Raw genomic sequence first — 22,787 nt, 5'->3', positions numbered from 1 at the left:
ACTGCAGGTCCTGTAGCAGCAGTTGTTCCGACACCTTTGACTGCAACTATACACTGCGTGCTATACAGGCACCTTCCCCCACCCCCACATGCAAGTTTCTTTAATTAAAGTGCCCCCCCCCCCCCCCCCCCAAATAAAAAAAATATGAATCTCAGCACTATAACAAAGAGCTGCTCAGAGGACACTTTGAAATGCACTGGATTTTCAGAGAATTAATTGTTCTTTAGGGTTAATTAGATTAAAAATGATATGCAGTGAAAGATAATGGCCCATGGTTTTGCATTGTAGGTCCAACAATTCAAGAATGTGGTGCTTTTTAAAAAAAAAAAAAAAAAAAAAAAAACCACACACTATATTGCAATTACAGCTGCACACACAAACTCAAAACAAGTGCTTGTACAACGCATATTTATTAGGAATACAAAACGTGTGATGTGTAGACTTAAAATCAGACTTTACATTCTCATTAAACACATTTTTACATTGAGATGGAATTGTTTCCAGAGGTTAATATTCGTTCTCATCTTCCTCATCCAACCCATCTGCAGAGTCAGCACCCACTTCATAATCCTTTTCCAAGGCAGCCATATCTCCCCTGGCCTCTGAAAACTCCCCTTCCTCCATACCTTCCCCCACATACCAGTGAACAAAGGCCCTCTTTGCATACATCAGGTCAAACTTGTGGTCCAAGCGGCTCCAGGCCTCTGCAATAGCCGTGGTGTTACTCAGCATGCACACGGCCTGCTGGACCTTAGCTAGGTCTCCTCCGGGCACCACAGTGGGCGGCTGGTAATTGATGCCCACCTTAAAGCCAGTGGGGCACCAGTCGACAAACTGGATTGAGCGCCGGGTTTTAATATTAGCAATGGCTGCATTCACATCCTTTGGTACCACATCCCCACGATACAGCAGACAGCAGGCCATGTATTTCCCACGCCTCGGATCACACTTCACCATCTGGTTGGAGGGCTCAAAGCAGGCATTTGTGATCTCTGGCACAGACAATTGCTCACAATAGGCTTTCTCAGCAGATATGATGGGAGCATAGGTTACCAAAGGGAAATGGATTCTGGGATAGGGAACCAGGTTGGTCTGGAATTCTGTTAGGTCAACATTCATGGATCAAACCGTAGAGAGGCAGTAGTGGACGACACAATCTGAGCAATTAGGCGGTTTAGATTGGTGTAGGACGGACGCTCGACATCCAGGTTGCGGTTGCAGATATCAAATATGGCCTCGTTGTCTACCATAAAGGCACAGTCCGAATGCTCCAATGTGGTGTGGGTTGTCAGAATTGAGTTGTAGGGTTCCACCACCGCAGTGGAAACACGCGGAGCAGGGTAGACTGCAAACTCAAGCTTGGACTTCTTCCCGTAATCCACAGAGAGGCGTTCCATCAACAGGGATGTGAAAAACCAAGAATCCCTGAAGGCCAATGCATTGGTCAGCCTGAAGAGAGATATGAAAGCAATTGGATATTTAGCCTTTCATGCACACATGGACAACTAACATATACTGTATGTTTTACATAATCTATACATTCAAGGTTCAAATATGGATTAAGGAATGAGTTTGTGGCAAATTTTTTGATTAATTACAACAGGTTTTGCCATATTCAGTTGGAATCCTTTTCTGACCAGCTGAACTGACGACACACCGTGATTGAGTGTGGATACTAATATCCAAAGGCAATGATAGGAAAGCAGGTTGATTGACACCAGTCATTTGTAGAGATTTTTCTTGGCTCAGAAATCTCCTTAAAGTAGCAAAATGCCCATGCTACCCATTGCACAATTAACAGGTTTCATGAAGCTCCACGAAATAACTCGGCAATATATTCACACACACCATTAAACTGTAATCTAGGTTGGACGTCAAATAATGTTCCACTGTTTGAGGGAGTTAGTAAACATTTTTTAAACTAAGACTTCTAGAATATTCTAGAACTGGGCATGTCAAAGCATATGGCCGTTTTTAAAACTATAAAGTCCAGAACAACAATTTGGCAAACCTAATTGGAGGGTTAAACAAATAACGATGGGTTATAATTAGTCATATATACCAGCACATGCTGCTGAAGGGGTTTATAAATCTTGTAAATATGGAATCTACATCAAGACTTTTAGGAGAAAAAGTCACTTACTATTTTCCGAATTCTGTCCGTTACGGGATCAATGGTCTCCTTCCCAATAGTGTAGTGGCCACGTGCATAGTTGTTGGCTGCATCCTCCTTCCCAAATATCAACTGTTCTGGGTGGTATAGCTGGCGGTATGTACCATTCCTGACCTCATCTGGGAAGAGAAAGTTCAGATGAATGCGTCCGAGTTCTCTTGGGGTGGGGAAGGCAGAAACTTTCTAAATTACAATCAACTAGTGATGGGAATGAAGCTTCAGCTGGTTCAACCCCTACAAGACTCAAAGGAGGCAAACGATCATTTGGTTCAGTTGAACTGTTACATGTGACCCGTTACTGTTCCTTTTAGGAATCCTTTGACATTTCAGACTAACAAACGTAATGACTTTAGCTACATAGCACAGTCAAATGTCTAGCACAGTTTCAGGTAAAGCTGAAAATACTCTCTTGTTTCAGAATATTTTTTATACACTTCTGAAATAAGCCTGAAATGACATACCTTTGTACTCCTACTTGGAAGCACCAATAGTAAATACAAGTGAACATGCAAAATGTCTGCAATTGTTACAATATGCTGTACAATAAAAGCCCATTGCTACTCTAACCTATATTATACTTGTTGTAATACAATATACTTAAATTGAACAGTATATCCAGCATTAAAAGGGATGTAATTTCCATGCAATATCAGATACAAGCCATCCAATAGAAATTTCAGGTGGCTGCATCACATCAGTATCAAAGTAAACAATTTTCCAATTAGCCTGTTAGCATAGTCCAGTTATTTGTTGTTACTAATATAAAGTAACAACATATATATATATATATATATATATATATATATATATATATATATATATATATATATATATATATATATATATATATATATTGTAACGTAGCGGGTTGTGAGAGACAGCAGGGAGGGGGTTAAGACCTCCCTGCGAAAGAAATACACCTTTTTGTTTGATTGTTCTGTTTTTTCAGTTAATTAGTTTAGTTTATTGTCTTATTGTTTGTTTAATTGTTTAATTGTGTTATTAATTATCATCCGCACCTGGGCTATTAGGGAATTAGACCCAGGTGCGGGGGTTTAAAAGGAGAGCAAGCAGTCTGCTCGGGGCTGCTGAGTGGAAGGAGGCAGAGAGGTGCGCTGTCTCCGAGTAGCCAAAGGAAGAGAAAGTAAGTGCTGTTTGAAACCAGTGTGTTTAGGAAGGACGGGTAAACAGCGTAGCTGTCCCGCGTTAGTCAGGGTGTTCCGGAAAGTCGAGTTAGTGCTCCAGAAGAGCAAGGTGTTTATTTTGTGTGCTTTGTATTTATTTTATTTTGTGTTTATTAAAAAAAATAGCGCGTCAGCGCTGAAAAATCTACTTCTTGTGTCCTGGGTCGTATTTTTAAAGGGGCAACGAACCCAAGTGGGTGAGTCGTTTTACATATGGTGGCAGAGAGTGTGGGCGCCCCTACGACCCAGAGAAAAATGGATTTACTGCAGATGATTGAGCAGATTACGAAGAAGGCTGTTGCTCAGAGAGAGCAACTTGGGAGATGGGAGAGAGAGATGGGGTTGGCCCCAGTGAAGAGAAGGGAGCCAACCGAACTGGAGCTGTTACTCCAAAAGTGGGAGCAGGCTAGCGCAGCTCCGCAGTCTCCCGAGCCAGAAATGGAGGAGCTGCCGCTGCCAGAGCCCAGAGGGGAGGAGCTGCCGCTGCCAGAGCCCAGAGGGGAGGAGCCGCCGCTGTCAGAGCCCAGAGGGGAGGAGCTGCCGCTGCCGGAGCCCAGAGGGGAGGAGCCGCCGCTGCCAGAGCCCAGAGGGGAGGAGCCGCCGCTGCCAGAGCCCAGAGGGGAGGAGCCGCTGCTTCTGGAGCCCGGGGAGGAGGGGGAACGCATACCTCCACCACAGCCCCGACCACCACCCCTACGGTCCGGCGCTGCTGCGTCCAGTCCCTCACTCCTTGCTCCAGGACACCCGGCCGGTCTTCCTGGACCTTCCTGCGCTGGACCTAGAGCCCAGGAGTCTGCAGCACTGGCCACAGCTTTGCCCCTGGTTCCCTGCTCCGCTCTCCCCGAGCACCCAGACGTCGCTGTCACTCCCCCTGTTCGCTGCTTCGCTTCCCCTGGGTGATCGGACATCACTGCGCCGGTTCCCAGGGGAAGATCTCTGTCCACTGCTGCATCCTCCAGTGCCACGGTCTACGCTCCGGTCGCCCCTGTTGAGCCGTTGGGTCCCCTTGTCGCCGGTGCGCGGTCCTTACCTGGCTGAGCCGGGATGTGGACCGATCCACCCTCAAGCCTGCCCGAGGAAGAGGGCAAGAAAGGACATTTATGGACTTGAGGGTGGGTGGTTGTGTTTTAGGGGAGGAGGTGGCCGTCTCGTGGCCTGTGTCTTGTAAAGACAAGAGGGGAGGTGTGTAACGTAGCGGGTTGTGAGAGACAGCAGGGAGGGGGTTAAGACCTCCCTGCGAAAGAAATACTTCTTGTGTCCTGGGTCGTATTTTTAAAGGGGCAACGAACCCAAGTGGGTGAGTCGTTTCACAATATATATATATATATATATATATATATATATATATATATATATATATATATATATATATATATATATATAAACACACACACACTGGAAAACACACATTAATGTTTTATGGAAAAGCTGCCACAAGCTTGTGCAGCTGCAGAAAAAATGCATCATACCAGTGTCCTTACCTATGACAGTGGGCTCCAGGTCTACAAACACAGCTCTGGGTACATGCTTTCCTGATCCAGTCTCACTTAAGAAGGTCCCAAAGGAGGAGTCCACTATGGCAGGACTATTTGGATCAGCAATAGTTCCATCAGGCAGGATGCCATGTTCCAGGCAGTACAGCTCCCAGCAGCCATTGCCCATCTGGACTCCAGCTTGGCCAATATGGACAGAAATGCACTCCCTCTGCAGAAAAGCAAGATTGTGGGTACCCCGTGGAACAACACGGCACGCTTTTAAGTGTGTACCTCCGGTCAGTTAACAGCAACTTTGTGATGGTGACGGGATGAAACGCAACGCCGAACAATCACTACGGTATTTATTTTTTCTTTCTTTTTTTAAAAGCAGGAGAAGATAAAGAATGTATGATACTGTACAATACTCCATAGTTGCAAGTTTACGTATGTACAACTGGCAGAAGCAATACTTACTTTATTTATTTATTTATGTATTTATTTATTTATTTATTTAACACGCACGCCAAATCCAATATCTATGCAAGACTTACCATTTTTACTTTTCCTTACGTGGAGTCAAGCGCGGTTCTGTCATCTGGGTGAGAATCAGTTCTACTGTCGCGGTTTAAATACCTGTTTCATACGGGCAATTAGTACACCTGAGTGAAAAGGTGCTGCATTTTTAAGGCAATGGCATCTATTTTGAAGCAATAAAGACAAGGAACAGTTTGAAGGAAGTACAACTAGAAACTACGTAGTAGGGTACTGAAACTAAGTTGTTACCGTACTTTTTTATTATTATTTGTTGTTGTTTTTTTACAATTTAACAGTACGGTTTCAGTCTATCTGCAGTGCCATAGCATCAATATGTGACGGGTCGCCACTGTTTGTTTAATTTTTTGTAATTTATGTTTTTGTTTTGGGACAATCGGGTATGTTATTCGCCTCACCTGGATCTTTTGGTTGGCTCCCCTGTAGGCTTTTTTTGTTGTTGTTATTATTACTCACAGCTAAAACAAACTACAGTCTAACAAATGAATGCACAGAGTATTAACTATGCAACCTACTTGTTTATAAACGATTGTGCTGATTTGAAAGTAGCCTAATTTTCTTTTTGTATTTTAAAACCTGAAGTGAGTAATGTAAGAATTAATGTAATGTTATAGCTCAATGCCTTGTGCTGTTATGTCTAGAATAAATACCAGCCGTATAAATTATTAAGTACACATTAGGTGTGTTTGATATATATATATATATATATGTATTTTTTTTGTTTGTTTTTTTTTATAGTAGAAGACCATGAACGGACCAAAGCGTGGCAAAGCTTACCCTACTTTGCCACATTATATACAGACATGCATACACACCTACATACACCCACGAGGGGTGAGTCGAAAATTTCTGAGCCTAATATAGAAGGAAACGCCAGAGACTGTTGCTGTTATGTCCATGTTCTGTATACTCAAACAGCCAAGAAACAATATTATAGATAACTTCCTTATTTATTCGCCTCAGCCGAACCAGAAGAAAAGACGTGTGGTATTATTGTGAGTGTTTTGTTTGTTTTGTCATTATTAAATATGCTGTTTGTTGTTATTTAGATGGCTAACACGAGTTTCACGAATAACTGTATTTACACCACGAGCACTTTAGCACTCACTGTGCACTTGTGATTGTGTTTTGTGTTATGTGTGATTGTATAAGATCGGGACTATTATTTCGGGACCAACCCATGGATTAAAACAGTGCAATACACACCACTGTATTGCCTGTTTCTCATTGTTATTGTTTACTGCCGTTTTGTTATCAGACTTTGGATTATAAAAATAAATATCATTGCACCTGGATTACCGTTGTCTGTCTGTTCATTGATCCCTGCTGCATTCCTTCACCTGCACACTGTTAACCACTTTGCCACATACTCGCATAGCATTACCGAAAACTTTTGCTTCAGGGGATATTGAGGAATGGATTACTCGATTTGAAATCTCCTGTGCTGCTAATGACTGGGGCGATGAAACCAAAGCCAAGTGCCTTCCTACGCTGTTAGATGGGGAAGCACTGGTAGTTTTTCTTCAACTTTTGACTGTACAGAAAGAAAGATATACAAACTTTCGCACAGCATTGGTTACTGCGTTTCTACCGGAGGTGGATTAACCTAATTACGTACTTTTGAGGCTCAAAACCAGCTCCCTGGTGAAATTTTTTTGTATAATCTAAGACAAACTCTAAATAAAGCGCTACCCGGTAGGCATGGGAATTTTAAACGTTTAAACGTATAAACTCTAAAGAAGTGGTTAAACGTTTAATAATATGCTAGACATATAACCGGTCACGTGACAAATGTCACCAAACATATTTTTTATGCATTCATTTTAGTAATTTATCATCAGTAGTCCGTCACGTATCAGACTGCTGTAGTGCCACAGTAAGGGCGGATATTATAAAAAGGAAGGGGTTTGGCAATTGCCTCCAAGTAGCTTTTATAATTGGTGCAACAGAAAGATTGACACTGGGGCGGGTTTTATTCTCGGTCGATCTGGCACTTCATTGGTGCACTGTGTGTGTTTATGCCTGTAGTAGGCGTGGTATGGTATCAAGTCCACGGCGGGGTAATAATGTTAATGACAAGAGTTTTTTCTGAGTTTGTTCTTGTGACAGAGATCGAATGATGCTTGGTGTTAGATCTCCCTCTCGACCTGTGAGGGCGATCTAAAAGGCACGACAATTTATTCCGCAGGGTAGGTAGAAGTTGGTCATTTAGGAAAGGGGCGCAGCTAAGTAATCCAAACTCAATGACCCAGATGATAAACGGTGTGGCATCTGAGGATTGGAGGAGCGGATGCGCTCGTTAACTTAGGGGTCATGAGCGAGGATAGAAATAGGAGTCATAGCTGACATGATCTGTTCCTTGGTAAATGGTTAGTGTTGAAAACCTACAAGGACTCTGTGCTGTTTCGTGAACCGTGAGTTTTGTCTTGGGTTTGTTAGTGTTTTGTTAACTGTCGTCTGTTTTTAATAGACTACCAGTTGCACGATCCGGAGCTGTAGCAAAAGCCAGCATAAAACCCGGACATCACTTTCACCCCTGCATTTCACGGAGAACTGTATTATACCACTTGCACGTATTCACTATCACTAAGAACTGTGTTTGTGTTTTGTGTTTAGTGTTGGTGTGTAAAACTGGACTTTTGGTTACGGGTCAAACCCGGGGAATTACAAATACCGAGTGCTACACGCCGCTGTATCACTCCAACATTATTATTTACAGGTGTTTGCCATAAGGCTCTGGACATTGATGACAATAAAAAGCAAACATCCATAACAACATTTGCTATAGTTTTGGCCGAACAGGGCGTGATCACGTTATCCCCTATGAGGACAGTGCTTGTGAATCATGAATGCAGCAGTTTTGAAATCGATGTAAGATTATCCCAATACTGTGCCGACCCGTAAAACAAAAACAGCGAGGCTGGAAAAACTTAAAGAAAGTCATGCTGCAGCTGTTCATACAAAACTTTCAAAGGGAGAAAAAGTTGCCACAGACTCGTGAACCCCATTCCCCAATCTTCCCATATAGGTGGAAGGCTTTTTTCACTTGAAATTGTTCTGTAAGCTTTTGGACCAAACGGCCATTTATGTTTAGTATAATTTTTATTTGAATGTTGGAACTACTGCACTAAAGTAAAGGACCTCTGAGACACACTTCAAACAGGTAGGCCAGGCATCTCTTTTTACAATTTAATGTAAAGTTGTATGGTGAATTTGAATACGTTATTTAGTATTACTTGACCATATACAATTAACTGCAAGGCAAACATATTAATCACTATATTACTTGATATATATTACTTGATTGTGTGTTAGTTTGACATTTAAAATAGGACTTGTGGAAGTGTTTATGTACACTAGTAAGTATGTAGAGGAGAGATGAGTGAAGAATGTTAGTCTCGAGCAACAATAGATCTCAAAAATCCCACCGCTACTATCAAAGACCGCAAACTTTTAAATCTCTGAGGCAGACTTTTTAATATCAGTCACAGCGCTCTTTAAAATTCCAAAATATTGTGCTATTTTATCGGTGGTAATTACCTTTTCTAGAAGTGAAAGTATTTCCAACTTTTTTTCAACTGTAAGCACAACTCGCTTTTGCTTTCCTGTAGCCATTTTGCATTAGCGCTGTTTTTTTTTTTTTTAAACCATATAATTTTGTGCAAAGTTACTTGTACAATCCAAAAGTCTGATGACAAATGGCAGTAAATAATAACAATGATAACAGGCAATGCAGCAGCATGTATTGCTGTGTTGTAATCCACGGGTTGGTCCCGAAATAATAACAGGCCCGTTTCCTAAACACCCACACGTAACACAAAACACAAACACAAGTCCACAGTGAGTGATTTAATGCTTACGGTGCAAATACAGTTTATCGTGAACAATAGTGCAGTGTAGTTCGGATAAGTGCTGGCCGTTGGCGACAGCTCTGGATCGTGTTTAGCCGTCTAATAACAAAAAACACAGTGGTTTCTTAGACACGACAAAAAAAACAAACAAAAAAAAAAAAACACGATTTACAATACACGTTATCCTTCCGCTTCAGCTTTAACCATACAAAGGAACAGATCACCGCTACGCCCCCTTTTGTCCTGTCAATCATGACCCCTTGGTTAACTAGGGCAACCACTCCTCCAATCCATGGATGCCACATCGTTTCCCTTCCGGGTCGATGATTTAGTGTATCGTAGCTCTGCCCCCTTTCTAGGTGACCAACTTCTTTATAACCCTGGGAATTAATTGTCTGGCGATCCAGTCCAGGGCACTCTGTTCCCTTTACACAGCGCTCTCACAGGTCAGGAGGGAGATTTATCACCAAGAATCATTCTGCATCTGTCACAAGGCCCTTCAACTCGCATGCTTGCTGCTCATACCGGGCACGGCTTCATACACTGCAGATGCTGCAGCTGCATTACAACCCTGTCAGGAACCCGACAGATTTGAATGATTGGAAGAGGCGGTTGCAAATATGACCCAGCAACTTGAACGTTTAATAACTGACCACGACGTTGCTGCTGTAAACAAGAACAAACAGTGTTATGAATGTCACGGTTATGGGCACATGTCCTAATCGCCAACGTAGGCCTAGAGTGGGGAACCAGGGAAACGGGGCTTCCATGTGGAGGGGGGTCACTCCGCGTGGACTGAAGAATCAGTAGAGGAGACCCAAACTGAAATGGAAAAAGAATGGTCCACCCAGGCACATGCAAAAATAGGAGGCCAAAATCTGACTATACTTTTTGACTCGGAATCTACTGTTTCTCTGATTGACACTAAAATAGCACAGAGCCACCGACCATGGCAACCTATTCCAGTGCCCATAAAGATGCTTACAGCATCTAAGCAACAATGTTTTGCCAAAAATATGGTTTAATTAATACAGACATTGGGACAGTTCTCTACAGTGCATGAACTGTTAGTGGCAGAAAACTTAGTGGCACTTGTCATTCTTGGAACTGACTTCCTCACAAAATATGGCATACAGCTGGACTTTCAAACAGGTTATATCACTGTCCAGGGATTTTCTATCCCTATGGACTTACCAGAGCACATCAATAGCACTGACCTGAGTACTACTTGCAGTCACAGAAGCAATGGGAAACATGTCAGTGATTTTAATTCTCTGGCCTTTGTGCAAACAGTAATTTCAGATGGGGCTGATATGGAGGACTGCACTATACCTGCATTTGGGGGACCCAGGTCACTTAAACTACTAGAGACACCCCCTCTGTTTGTGCACTTGATTTAGCAATGCATGGATCTATGGTCAACTACACCTGGTTACACTACTCTTGCTTATCGTTACATTTCAACTGGCAATAATTCCCCAGTTCGTGTACCACCCAGGCGCATGCCCATGCACCTGCGAGCAGAGATCTCTACACAAATCAAGGACATGTTACAGCTTGGGGTAATTACACCCAGCAGCAACCCGTGGTTAGTGCCAGCAGTTTACACCAGGAAAAAGAATGGGGCATACGCATCTGTATCGATTACAGAGAACTAAACAAACAAACTGAAAAGGACGCTTATCCACTTCCACTCCGTGACAAAGTGCAGGACCGGCTGGCGGGGGCTTCTGTCTTTTCAACTTCCAGCGTGTAATGAACACTATAGTGGGGGACTTGGATTGTGTAATGGTTTACCTAGACGATGTTTTAGTCTTGTCAAAAGACACTGCAACACACATCAAACATCTGTCACTTGTAATGGACAGGATACGAGCAGCAGGACCAAAATGCAAAATTGGCCTGCCGAGAGTTGCATATCTAGGACACATTTTCTCTTCCAGGGGAATGTTGCAGGATCCAAAGAAAACTGAAGCAATTAACAATTGGCCAACTCCTAGCAATACCAAAGAATTGCAACAGTTTCTTGGTATTGCCTCTTACTACCACCACTATATGCCACACTTCAGTACAGTTGCAACACCACTGAACCAGTTGTTGGAAAAAGCAGCAACCTTCTTGTGGGATGCACACTGCGAGCAGTCATTCAGAGCACTTAAACATTCCCTAACCAATGCTGCAGTCCTGGCTTATCCTAAACCTGACAAGGAGTTTCAGCTTTTCACTGATACTAGCGACACCGGCCTAGGCGCTGTACTGGAACAAAGTGGTAAGGTTATCGCTTACAAAAGCAGAACCTTAACTAGCAGTGAGAAAAATTATGGGATGATTCAAAAGGAATGCTTGGCATTGGTGTATGCTCTGAAGGAGTTTCGACACTATCTCTAAGCTTTTATGGCGTTTTCACGATGTTGCCCCTGCAGGTCACCAAGGCGTCAAGAAATCATTGGATCACTTACTGCGCCAAGCCTATTGGGTAGGTGTGGCTAAGGACATTGAAGAGTACTGCCGCACCTGTGAAACCTACCGAAAAGTTAAAGCCTGTAGGAACAATTCAATAATTGATAATTTAATGTTTATCTGGGCTCATTAGTTCTCTTATTAATTTTTATTAGAGCTTAATTTATTATGTGTTCTGTACATTCTCACGCCGGATCCCTTCATCAGTTTACCGGGCTGAAGTTAGTTACTTATTCCCTATTCGAGGCTGAAGTTAGTTACTTATTTGCACAGTTACATATTATAATATTAGCTCACATTCTAAATGGGGAAATCACATTGATAGTCTGGATGTGCCACCTCAACCAGGCTTTGAATGTGAGCTAATATTCAATAAGTAACTGTGCGAATAAGTAACTAACTTAAGTCTCGAATCAGGAATAAGTAACTAACTTTAGCCTGGTCATCATTTTTACTGTCAAAGTGGTATAATTATTGCTTAAAAACACTATACATCAGTTTATATGTAGCCAGTGGTGTAATGCTACATTTTATAGTGCTGGAGTCCTGCAAAACTCTTGTGACATCACCATCAGATTAAAGATCTCCTATTCAAAACCTAATTTCCATTTCTGCCAGTGCATTTTATCTAATCTAAAATATATTGTAGGAACAATTCAATAATTGATCATTTAATGTTTATCTGGGTTGATCAGTTCTCTTACTAACAATATTTAATTGACATGTTACAAAGATCGAGGATTTGCTATGAACACACATTCACGTGCAGACACAAGGAATGTTTAATCAACAGTAGTATTTTATTATGTACACGAATAATAAACTGAAATCAGAAAAGTCAGAAAGTAAATCTCTTAGTCTCTAAGCACAAACACAATTCAATACTCTCACTGCACTCGTGCTGGCTAGCAGGCAACTGAAATATGACACTGCCTGTCTCCTCACATACAAGCTGCAGCTCGAGCAAGCTGTGACGTAGCTAGTCACTCGCTTACACACACATGCCCACATACGAACACAGCCTCAGACTGAAACGATGCAGACAATCTTAGAATATATCACATTAAGCTTATCAATGGTATATAGATTAAGTATATGGCAAGTTTACTTTTAAAGAAATTCTTCATACAACAATATGAACTAGATTACTTATAGTTACTTCATCAAGTTTCACTAAAAGTTATTTCACACGCAAAGTGTGCAAACTAAATACTTAACAGTTCAATTCTAAGTGAATGTGTTACAGTTAATTAATTTAGTTCCATGAAAGGAAAATGCAACTGGAATTATACTCAGCAGTTCCTTGAAGCTTAGACTTTTGGTCCGCTGTTTTGGAAACTCAATCTTGCAGCTTGTTTCCCCATCTTGATTCCATTTTTAGGCAGAGTCCCGGAGTTGCAGCTTTGCTTAGCAGAGTGACAGCACCTTGTTTAGCATTCAATGTGGAGTGCAAAATGTTTAGTTTTGCTTGGATATTTATAGTCTTTTTCACTCTGCTAAAAAGCCACATTCATGAGGTCATTTGTGTATCTTGCCTTTTTTTTAAACTTACAGTCCTTTGATATGTTAATGACCTAGACTGGTTTCTCTGATAAGTCTCTGTAAGTTTTACGGCCAACCTTCAGCCGAGCCTCAGTATCGTTGCTTGTGGTCGTTGACTCGCTTGCAGCTTGCTTCCCCATCTTGGTTCCGTTGAAGTACATCGCTAGTTTATGTCTTCCTTGCGTCAAAACAATTGTTGTTGCACGTGTGAATTATCTGTACATAATTCAACTGTCCGCTCAGCCTAATCCAGTTCAGGCGCTGGTCCTCTAATCAGGAGGTCACATAGTTCAGTATGTCTGCCAGGAACCAAGGGGCCCTTTTTCTTGAGACACAGCAGTTTGCTTTTTTCCTAAGACACAGCAGTTTCATTAATTAGTCCAGTTATATCATTAATACACGTTCATGTATTATCATATTCAGGGAATATGTCCCACAATATGCACTTCACAAATTAAAATAAAACACACATATTGTATCAACAGGCCACTCAGCTTCCATATGCCAATCTTTAAACTTTCTTTAAGCGGAGTTAATTTATTTGGCGATACATATTTCTAATGGGTGTTAATCGCACTCCTCTGTTTTGACCCTCTTAGCATACCGTAACTCATTCCCTTTGGCACCATTTTAATATACACAACACAATGATTACAGTCAGTGTTTGCATAGAAAGTTAGTCATATAACTGCATTATGAAAAACAGTAATGGATACCTGTAAGGGTGAAACCCTCACTAATATTTTACAGCACTGTGAATGTTTTTTTTTTTTGTTTTAAATTTTTTTTAAAACCTGTGGGGGGGGGAACAGAAGAAATAAATACATAACTGATTAATAAATACCAGACATGGTTAAAAAGAAGCTACTAAAGGCTAGATGCTGATATCTCCCTGGACAGGTGCACATGTGTAATCAACCTTTTTATTTATTCTTCTTCTTCTTATTATTTATTTCTTAGCAGACACCCTTATCCAGGGCGACTTACAATCGTAAGCAAATACATTTCAAGTATCACAGTACAAGTAATAATATAACCAGCTTACACACTCGGCAACTGCCTCAGCACTTACTCTCTACCGTGAACTCTGAACTCTTAAAACAACATTGTTTTAACAATTCTAAAAGTCCATGAAGTCGTATTTCTCTTTGAGATCTTCCTTCAATTGGCTGGGGGTTCTGGTTTTGCACTGCCTGATCCTGAGGACCCAACTAGGGCAGCAGTGTGGAGTAGTGGTTAGGGCTCTGGACTCTTGACCTGAGGGTCGTTGGTTCAATCCCAGGTGGGGGACACTGCTGCTGTACCCTTGAGCAATTTACTTTACCTAGATTGCTCCTGTAAAAACCCAACTGTATAAATGGGTAATTGTATGTAAAAATAATGTGATATCTTGTAACAATTGTAAGTCGCCCTGGATAAGGGCATCTGCTAAGAAATAAATAATAAAATAAATAATAATAATAATAATAATAATAATAATTAATAACTGTCCCTGAAGTGGTCTACCCATGGTGGGTCCCATGTCTGCTGTTCCTGGTCAGGTTCTCCACTGGCATTCTTCCGCAGGTGTCGTGATCTTAGTCTGTTGGTGTGAATGATGCGGCGCCGTCCAGAAGCATGAGCAATGTGAACAGTGACAGGGCTTAGTGTGTCTGTAACTTCCCATCCTCCTTCCCAGCATGGATCCAGCTTACCTGCTGTAGGTATGGATAACCAAAATCTCCCACTTGCAACTGTTCTCTCTGAGCTGTCCGCTTGTCATAGGTTGTTTTGTTGCCATGGGCTGCTTGCACAATGTTAGCATCAACAAAGTCTTTCAGTTCAGCTGCTGTTTTCTGTAACTGTGCTTCATATGTGACCACGTCTTGACCTGTGCAGCGGGGCTGGGGAAGCTCATCCAGTGGTGGTGATTCACAGCCAAACATGAGTCTAAATGGACTAAAACTTGTAGCTGAATGGCACCCTGTTCTATTCGCATAGAGGAGGAGGGGTAACCAGTGTTCCCAGTCATGATGGCTCTCAGTGTAGGTCCGCAACATCTGTAGTACTGAGCGGTTTGCTCTTTCCACCATGCCATCTACTTGAGTGTGGTAAGCTGTAGTTCTGGATTTCTTTATGCCGAAAGCCTTGCAGGTGCTGCTCATCAAGGAACTCTCAAAATTTGCACCTTGGTCAGAATGCAGCCCGAGAGGGAGGAGCCCGAACGTCCGCAGCCCGAGAGGGAGGAGCCCGAACGTCCGCAGCCCGAGAGGGAGGAGCCCGAACGTCCGCAGCCCGAGAGGGAGGAGCCCGAACGTCCGCAGCCCGAGTGGGAGGAGCCCGAACGTCCACAGCCCGAGGGGGAGGAGCCTGAGCGGGAGGAGTCGGTGCGTTCACGGCCCGAGCGGGAGGAGTCGGTGCGTCCACGGCCCGAGCGGGAGGAGTCGGTGCGTCCACGGCCCGAGCGGGAGGAGTCGGTGCGTCCACGGCCCGAGCGGGAGGAGTCGGTGCGTCCACGGCCCGAGCGGGAACAGCCGGAGCTGTCTCTCCCTCCACCGCCAGCAGAGGGGGAACAGCCGGAGCTGTCTCTCCCTCCACCGCCAGCAGAGGGGGAACAGCCGGAGCTGTCTCTCCCTCCACCGCCAGCAGAGGGGGACCAGCCGGAGCTGTCTCTCCCTCCACCGCCAGCAGAGGGGGAACAGCGGGCGCTGTCTCTCCCTCCACCGCCAGCAGAGGGGGAACAACCGGAGCTGTCTCTCCCTCCACCGCCAGCAGAAGATGCTGGAGGTCCCTCCCAGCCTCTGTACCGGCTGCTGAAGGAAGCACGGGGACAAACTGCCCGGCGGCTAAGAGGCACAGCACCTCCCAAGGATGCCTCGCCTGGGGTTGCCTGCCTGCCCGCATCGTCTAGAGAAACTCTCAGTGTGCTTTCTCCTAGGGATGCTGGTCCGCCGTCGCCTGGGGTCGCTGCTGGTCCGCCGTCGCCTGGGGTGGAGCTACTGTCCCGAGCGCCAGAGGGTCCAGAGGGTCCAACGTCGCCAGAGGGGCCAGGGGGTCCCGCGTCGCCAGAGGGTCCAGCGTCGCCATTCCCGCCTCCGCCATCAGAGGGAGACGAGCTGCTGTTCCCGCGTCCGCCACCAGAGGAGCTGGAGCGGGCTCTACCTCCTGCTGCCAACAGAGAAGAGGAACTCTGGCCACTGCCACCCTGGCCGGAGGTTCCTGCAATGTTGGCCACGCCCAAGGATGCCTGCCTCGCATCGCCTGGGGTTGCCTGCTGCTCTGCTTTTGTTCCTCCTAGGGTCGCCGAAGGTATTGCTTCGCCTGGGGTCGCCGAAGGTCCTGCTTCGCCTGGGGTCGCCGAGGGTCCTGCTTCGCCTGGAGTCGCTGCCAGTCCTGAATGGCAGCAGGAAGTACTGCGGCCGGAGCCTCACAAAGGGGAGCTGCCGGCCACGAAGAAGGGGGGGGAGGTGAGGAGACCACCTCCACCACAGCCCCGACCACCACCCCTGTGCCACAGCCCGGCGCCTGGGGGTTGGATCCCTCGGCCTGGGCTCCCGGACACCCAGGCTCCATGTCTGGACCTTTGGTCGCTGGGCCTGACTCCCAGGTCGCAGCACCACCAGGCACAGGAGGTCGCCTGGTCTCCTGCTCCGCTCCCCCTGGTTGCCCAGACGTCGCTGCACTGTCGCCTGGGCTCGCACCTCTGCCTGGGGCTGCAGCCGGCTGGTCGCCTGCCTGTGCTCCCGACGCCCCATCCAATGCACCTGGGTCCCCTTTCGCCAGGTCTCGGTCCCGCCAAGAGGGCGCCGGGCTATGGACTGACCCTCCCTCAGCAATGGGAGAAGGAAGACCTTCCACCATGGCCGCCCCCATGGGCCACTTGCTTCCCCTCGTCCGGGACTTTGGGACAAAGGGGTGAGGTGGCCGTTGGGGCCAAGTGTGCTGCGCACAAGGGGGGGGAAATGTGATGGGGTGCCAGCTCGCTCCAATAATTTGTGTTTTGTTATTGTTGTTATTTTTACTGTTTTCATTGTGTTTTTGTGATTCTTGTTTTGTTTTGGATTGGCAGGGAGGGGGTTAAATTCCTCCCTGTAAAATACATGTGAGAATGTGGCTGGAGCCTTAAGTGTTTAATTGTTAATTATTAGTTAATTGGGCTCCAGCCACAGACTATAAAAGGGCAGGTGAAACTCTTTGTTAGAGAGAGTTTTTGGGTGAGGTTGTTTGTTGGTGTGCTGTGCTGTGCTGTGCTGTGCTGTGCTGTGCTGTTTAGTTTTGGAGAAAGAAACTGTAGTGAAGGCTAATGCCCAGCCTACATTTCTGTATTTTGTTTGAACCTTTTTGTTGGCCCTTGTGCCTGTTTATTTGATTATTTTTTGTTGAATAAAGATCATTATTTTGCCCCTTCCACTGTCTCTGAGCCTCAAACCTGTCATCCTGCCACAGTAGGATTTTGGGAATCCCAAACTGAGTGACAATGCCCAGGAATGCTTTTTGATCTGGAATAGGTATTGCCTCAAGCCACTCAGTGTAATAGTCCTGCAACACCAATAAGTACTTGTTGCCATTAGTTGAGATTGGAACTTCCAGGATATCAACCGTAATCATTTCCCATGGGTTTCCAATTGGCATGCTGATCAGTGGGGCAGGAATTGGCATTGTGGCTTGTGGGATATATTCCCTGAATATGATAACACATGAACGTCTATTAGAATTGTAACTGGATTCATTAATAAAACTGTGTGTCTTGAGAAACAGGGCAAACTGCTGTGTCTTGAGAAGGGGGCCTCTGGCTTGCAGACATACTGAACTATGTGACCTACTGATTAGGGGACCGGTAACTGCACTGGATTAGGCTGAACGGACAGTTGAATTATCATCACACAGATCATTCACACGTGCAACAACAATCGTTTTGACGCAAGGAAGACATAAACTAGCGATGTCCCAGTGGAAAAGGACATTAAAATATCAAAGGACTGTGAGTTTAAAAAAAAGGCAAGATAACACCAATTATCTAATGAAAGTGGCTACTCAGCAGAGTGAAAAGACTATAAATATCCAAGCAAAACTGAACATTTTGCGCTCCACATTGAATGCTAAACAAGGTGCTGTCACTCTGCTAAGCAAGGCTGCAACTCCGGGACTCTGCCTAAAAACGGAACCAAGATGGGGAAGCAAGCTGCAAGCGAGTCAACGACCACAAGCAACGAGACTGAGGCATGGCTGAAGGATGGCCTTAAAACCTACAGAGACTTATCAGAGAAACCAGTCTAGGTCTGCTGTACACCCAAAACCAAGGTACTAGCTACGTCACAGCCTGCTTGCTGTTGAAGCTGCTGTTGTGAGGAGACAGACGGTGTCATATTTCAATTGCCTGCTAGTCAAGTTAAGGCAGTGAGAGTTGAATTGTGTTTTGTGCTTAGAGACTAAGAGATTTACTTTCTAACTTTTTTTTCTGATTTCTGTTTATTATTTGTGTACTTCATAAAATACTACTGTTGATTAAACATTCCTTGTGTCTGTGCGTGAATGTGTGTTCATAGTAAATCCTCGATCTTTGTAACACATCATATATTGTTAGTAAGAGAACTGATCAACCCAGATAAACATTAAATGATCAATTATTGAATTGTTCCTACAGTATATTTTAGATTAGATAAAATGCACTGGCAGAAATGGAAATTAGGTTTTGAATAGGAGATCTTTAATCTGATGGTGATGTCACAAGAGTTTTGCAGGACTCCGGCACTATAGAATGTAGCACTACACCACTGGCTACATATAAACTGATGTACATTGTTTTGAAGCAATAATTATACCACTTTGACAGTAAAAATGATGGCTAAAGTTAGTTACTTATTCCTGATCCGAGACTGAAGTTAGTTACTTATTCGCACAGTTACTTATTGAATATTAGCTCACATTCGAAGCCTAGTTATGCCACCTCAAGTAGGACACCATTTTAAAGCTTGGCCATTTCTCTTCAAATACCCTACTTGAGGTGGCACATCCAGACTATCAATGTGATTTCCCCATTTAGAATGTGAGGTAATATTCAATAAGTAACTGTGCAAATAAGTAACTAACTTCAGCCCGGTAAACTGATGAAGGGATCCGACTTGAGAATGTACAGAACAGAATTAAGCTCTAATCAAAATCACGCTTACAATGTGTCTTTATGGTTATACAAACTCTTTTACTGCTATTAAGAAACTGATGCAGACCTCACCTAATACTACTAGCTGAACGGGTTTGGAGTGTTCAGGAATGGAGAAGGGGAGTAGAGAGAGAGGAGGTAAAAGAAGAAAACTAAAGAAACAATTGCTACCCGTGCTGGTTCAACACCAGCACAGTACTTGTTTTAGTTGGCCACCGTGCCTTTTTGTTTTATAAAGTGTTTCTGTTTTGTTATCTTTTTATTTACAATTACAATTCAAACGTGCAAGCAGCGCATTCATACCCCAGAGCTGTCTGTGTCTGTCTTCTTCCGGGTCTGTGACGTCACACCAGCCAGCCTGCCACACTTGGTGATCAGAAGAGGGATACAGCACCACGGTCACAGGCCAGGAGGGAGACAGTACTGCGAGTACGCATTTTTTTTTCTGGATTTTTTGTTTGTGAAGGGAGGTGAACCCTATGATCTGGCCATGAGACTCCACCCTGTGGGTACAAAGGGAGTACTCCACTGCGGAGCAGGAGGATGAGGAGTGTTGCACCTACTGCTGTCGCTATGGGCATGAAGAGGAAAGCTGCCGGGAGGTCGCCTGGGACACAGACGAGGAGGGGGATGAGCCAGAAGTCCCATTGTGTCCAGCTCCAAAGTGGGAGGAGCCTGAGATTCCAGCGGCCAAGAGGGTGGAGCCCGAGTGTCCAACACCCAAGAGGATGGAGCCCGAGTGTCCAGAGCCCAAGAAAGGGAAGCCCAAGAGGGCCCCCTGGGACAGCTACTTCCACCTTGTCGAGGCCTCGAGTTGGTGCTCTTCCTGCGGGGAGGGTGGCCACTCCGTCATCAACTGCCCCCACCCCAGACAGGACGAGGGACGACCGGAGGGCAGCTGGGAGGTCTACCTCAGCGCTCTCGAGTCCTTGAACATGTGCTCTGCCTGCAGGGAGTGGGGCCATTTTGTGGTCAATTGCCCCCTCCTCCAGGAATAGGAAGGAGCACCAGTTCCCAGCACGAGAGGGAGAAGCCTCGCTGTCTCCAGCGCGAGAAGGAGAAGCCCTGCTGTCTCCAGCGTGAGAGGGAGAAGCCCCACTATCTCCAGCGCGAGAAGGAGAAGCCCTGCTGTCTCCAGCGTGAGAGGGAGAAGCCCTGCTGTCTGCAGTGTGAGAGGGAGAACTGCACCAGTCTCCAGTGACCGAGGAAAAGCCACACCAGTCTCCACTGCCACAGGGAGACTACTTGTTGCTCCCACCTCCACCGCCAGTGTGATGCCACTTGTTGCTCCCACCTCCACCACCAGAGGAAGACTACCTGCTGCTCCCGCCTCCACTGCAAGAGGGAGACTACCTGTTGCTCCTGCCACCACCACCAGAGGAGCTGAAGCTACCTCTCAAGGATCAGCTCCTGCCATTGCCTCCCAAGGATCAACTCTTGCCCGAGCCTGCAAATTTCATAATTTCTGCTGTCCGCATTGTCGCTGCCAACATTGCCCGTAGCAGCATTTCTGCTGCCGCAGTATGCCACCCTGCTGTCAGCCCGTCCGCTACAAATGGGACCACTGGAGGAGGACTTTGCCCTGCTGTCAGCGTTGCCACAGGCAGCCTTTCCACTGCCAGGACTGCCCCGGCTGGAGAAGCAAGCCTGTAAGTTGTCAGCATTTCCGCTGACAGCATTGCCACTGCTAGTACTGTCGCTGGCAACATTGCCGCCCGTAGCCCCATTGATGCCTCCCTGCTTGGCCCAGGACAATAGGCAAGACTTTTGGGCTTTTTTTTTTTTTTTGAACAAATGTTTTTTATTTAAAGAGAAAAGAACAACATGGAACAATACATAACACAACATAATATAAAAACCCAAACCCAAACCGCCCCCCCCCCATCCCCCATCCCCCATCCCCCCCCCCGTTGGTGCCCCCTTTCCTCTATGGATTTCACCCCACTGGATCTTATAATAATGACCTGACAATGGTCGCAGCTGCACTCCATGCCTCCACAGTCCCCCCCCCCCCGGCACCATGGATACGAGCAGTAGACAGTTCCATATGGATAATGTCAAGGAAAGTGAGGAGCCAATGTTGCCAAGGGAGGGAGTGGGGCGGCTCCCAGCGGAGCGCCAGTAACTTTTTAGCTGCTGTGAGGCCAGCCAACCAAATCCTCTTCTGCTGCCGTGAGAGATCAAGAGTACAGTCATCATTCAGGAGAAGGACCCGAGGAGAACATGGAATATTCGTGTTAAGAATAGTGGATAAGGATGAGGATACTCGGGACCAAAAGTGAGTCACATCTGGACACTCCCAAAACCTATGTAAAAAAGTACCCATAGCACCCTGGGGACAGAGCATGCACAAAGGGCTGGGGGTAAGTCGCATTTGAAAACGTCTGCGAGGGGTTAAATATACCCTGTGAAAAAAATTGAAATGAATCATTTGATGATTAGGGTTCCTGGAAGCCAGATTTATGTTGTCCCAGAGAGTGTTCCAGCAAATCTCGTCATCTCCAAAATTCAAATCTCTATTCCATATAGTAAAAAGTGCTAGAGGTTTATAAGAGGTCTTTAAAAGAGAGTTGTAAATGGCTGAAGCCAACCCTTTTGTTTTGCCCTGTTTATCTAATAAATTGTGAAGTGGGTGCATAGGCAGCTGTGCTCCCCAGGGAACACCATAGGCACGCATTGCAGAAAGGAGACGTAAATAGAAAAAGAAAGAAGATCCTGGCAAGTTATATTGAAGTTGCAAATCATGGAACGCACGCAGACCATTGTCATTAAAAATATCCGCAAAATTATGTATACCATTATTACTCCAATGTGAAAAAGAGAAAGGAGAATTGCCTGTGAGGAGTTTGTAGTTATGGAAGATAGGTGAATGGGAATGCCATTTAGTTTGGGAATTTGTAAGTCTCTCTACCAGACGCCACGTAGCAATTAAATGAGAAATTATAGGGCCAAAGCGCAATTTACACTGTCTGAGGGGGACATTGGCGTATATTAAATCTTGGAGTCTATAAGGGGAGATTATGTCTTCCTCAAGAGGATGCCAAGATACAGTATCAGGAGCAAGCCAAACAGAGATTGGGCGTAGAATAAATGAGTAGAAATAAAATTTAAAATTCGGGAGAGCCAAACCCCCCCATGGATTTTTCGCGCTGCAAAGTGGAAAATTTGATGCGTGGTTGTTTCCCTTTCCATATAAACTTGGAGATTCTTGTATGCAGTCTATCCCAATACCCTGATGGGGGAGTGTGGCAATGCGCCCCGCCCCTGTGTGCATTTGTGTGTATGTTGCGTGTGTAAATGTTGGTGTATAGTCATTGGTACACGGGATATAAACGGGTCTGTGTTTCACGTGTATTTAAATAGTGTATAATTATATTTAGGCACGAGGATGGCACATCACTTCACGTGCAG

The 22,787-nt window shown here is 45.0% G+C and overlaps 1 protein-coding gene and 1 pseudogene across 1 annotated transcript in view; one reads left to right on the top strand and one right to left on the bottom strand.

The window, feature by feature from the left end:
* Nucleotides 1-336: 336 nt before the first annotated feature.
* Nucleotides 337-5,090, bottom strand: LOC117409500 (tubulin alpha-1C chain-like; annotated as a pseudogene).
* An 18-nt stretch (nucleotides 5,091-5,108) lies between these two features.
* LOC117409499 (FYN-binding protein 1-like) overlaps nucleotides 5,109-22,787 on the top strand; it is a 105,462-nt gene continuing 87,783 nt past the window's right edge. The window contains exon 1 of the mRNA XM_058995845.1: nucleotides 5,109-5,190. The gene's annotated coding sequence lies outside the window, so the exon portion shown is untranslated. The remainder of the gene's footprint in view (nucleotides 5,191-22,787) is intronic.

The sequence above is a fragment of the Acipenser ruthenus genome, chromosome 2, assembly GCF_902713425.1.
Source record: "Acipenser ruthenus chromosome 2, fAciRut3.2 maternal haplotype, whole genome shotgun sequence".
In the NCBI taxonomy this organism is placed as follows: domain Eukaryota; kingdom Metazoa; phylum Chordata; class Actinopteri; order Acipenseriformes; family Acipenseridae; genus Acipenser; species Acipenser ruthenus.
This window is presented reverse-complemented; position numbering and strand designations above follow the sequence as displayed.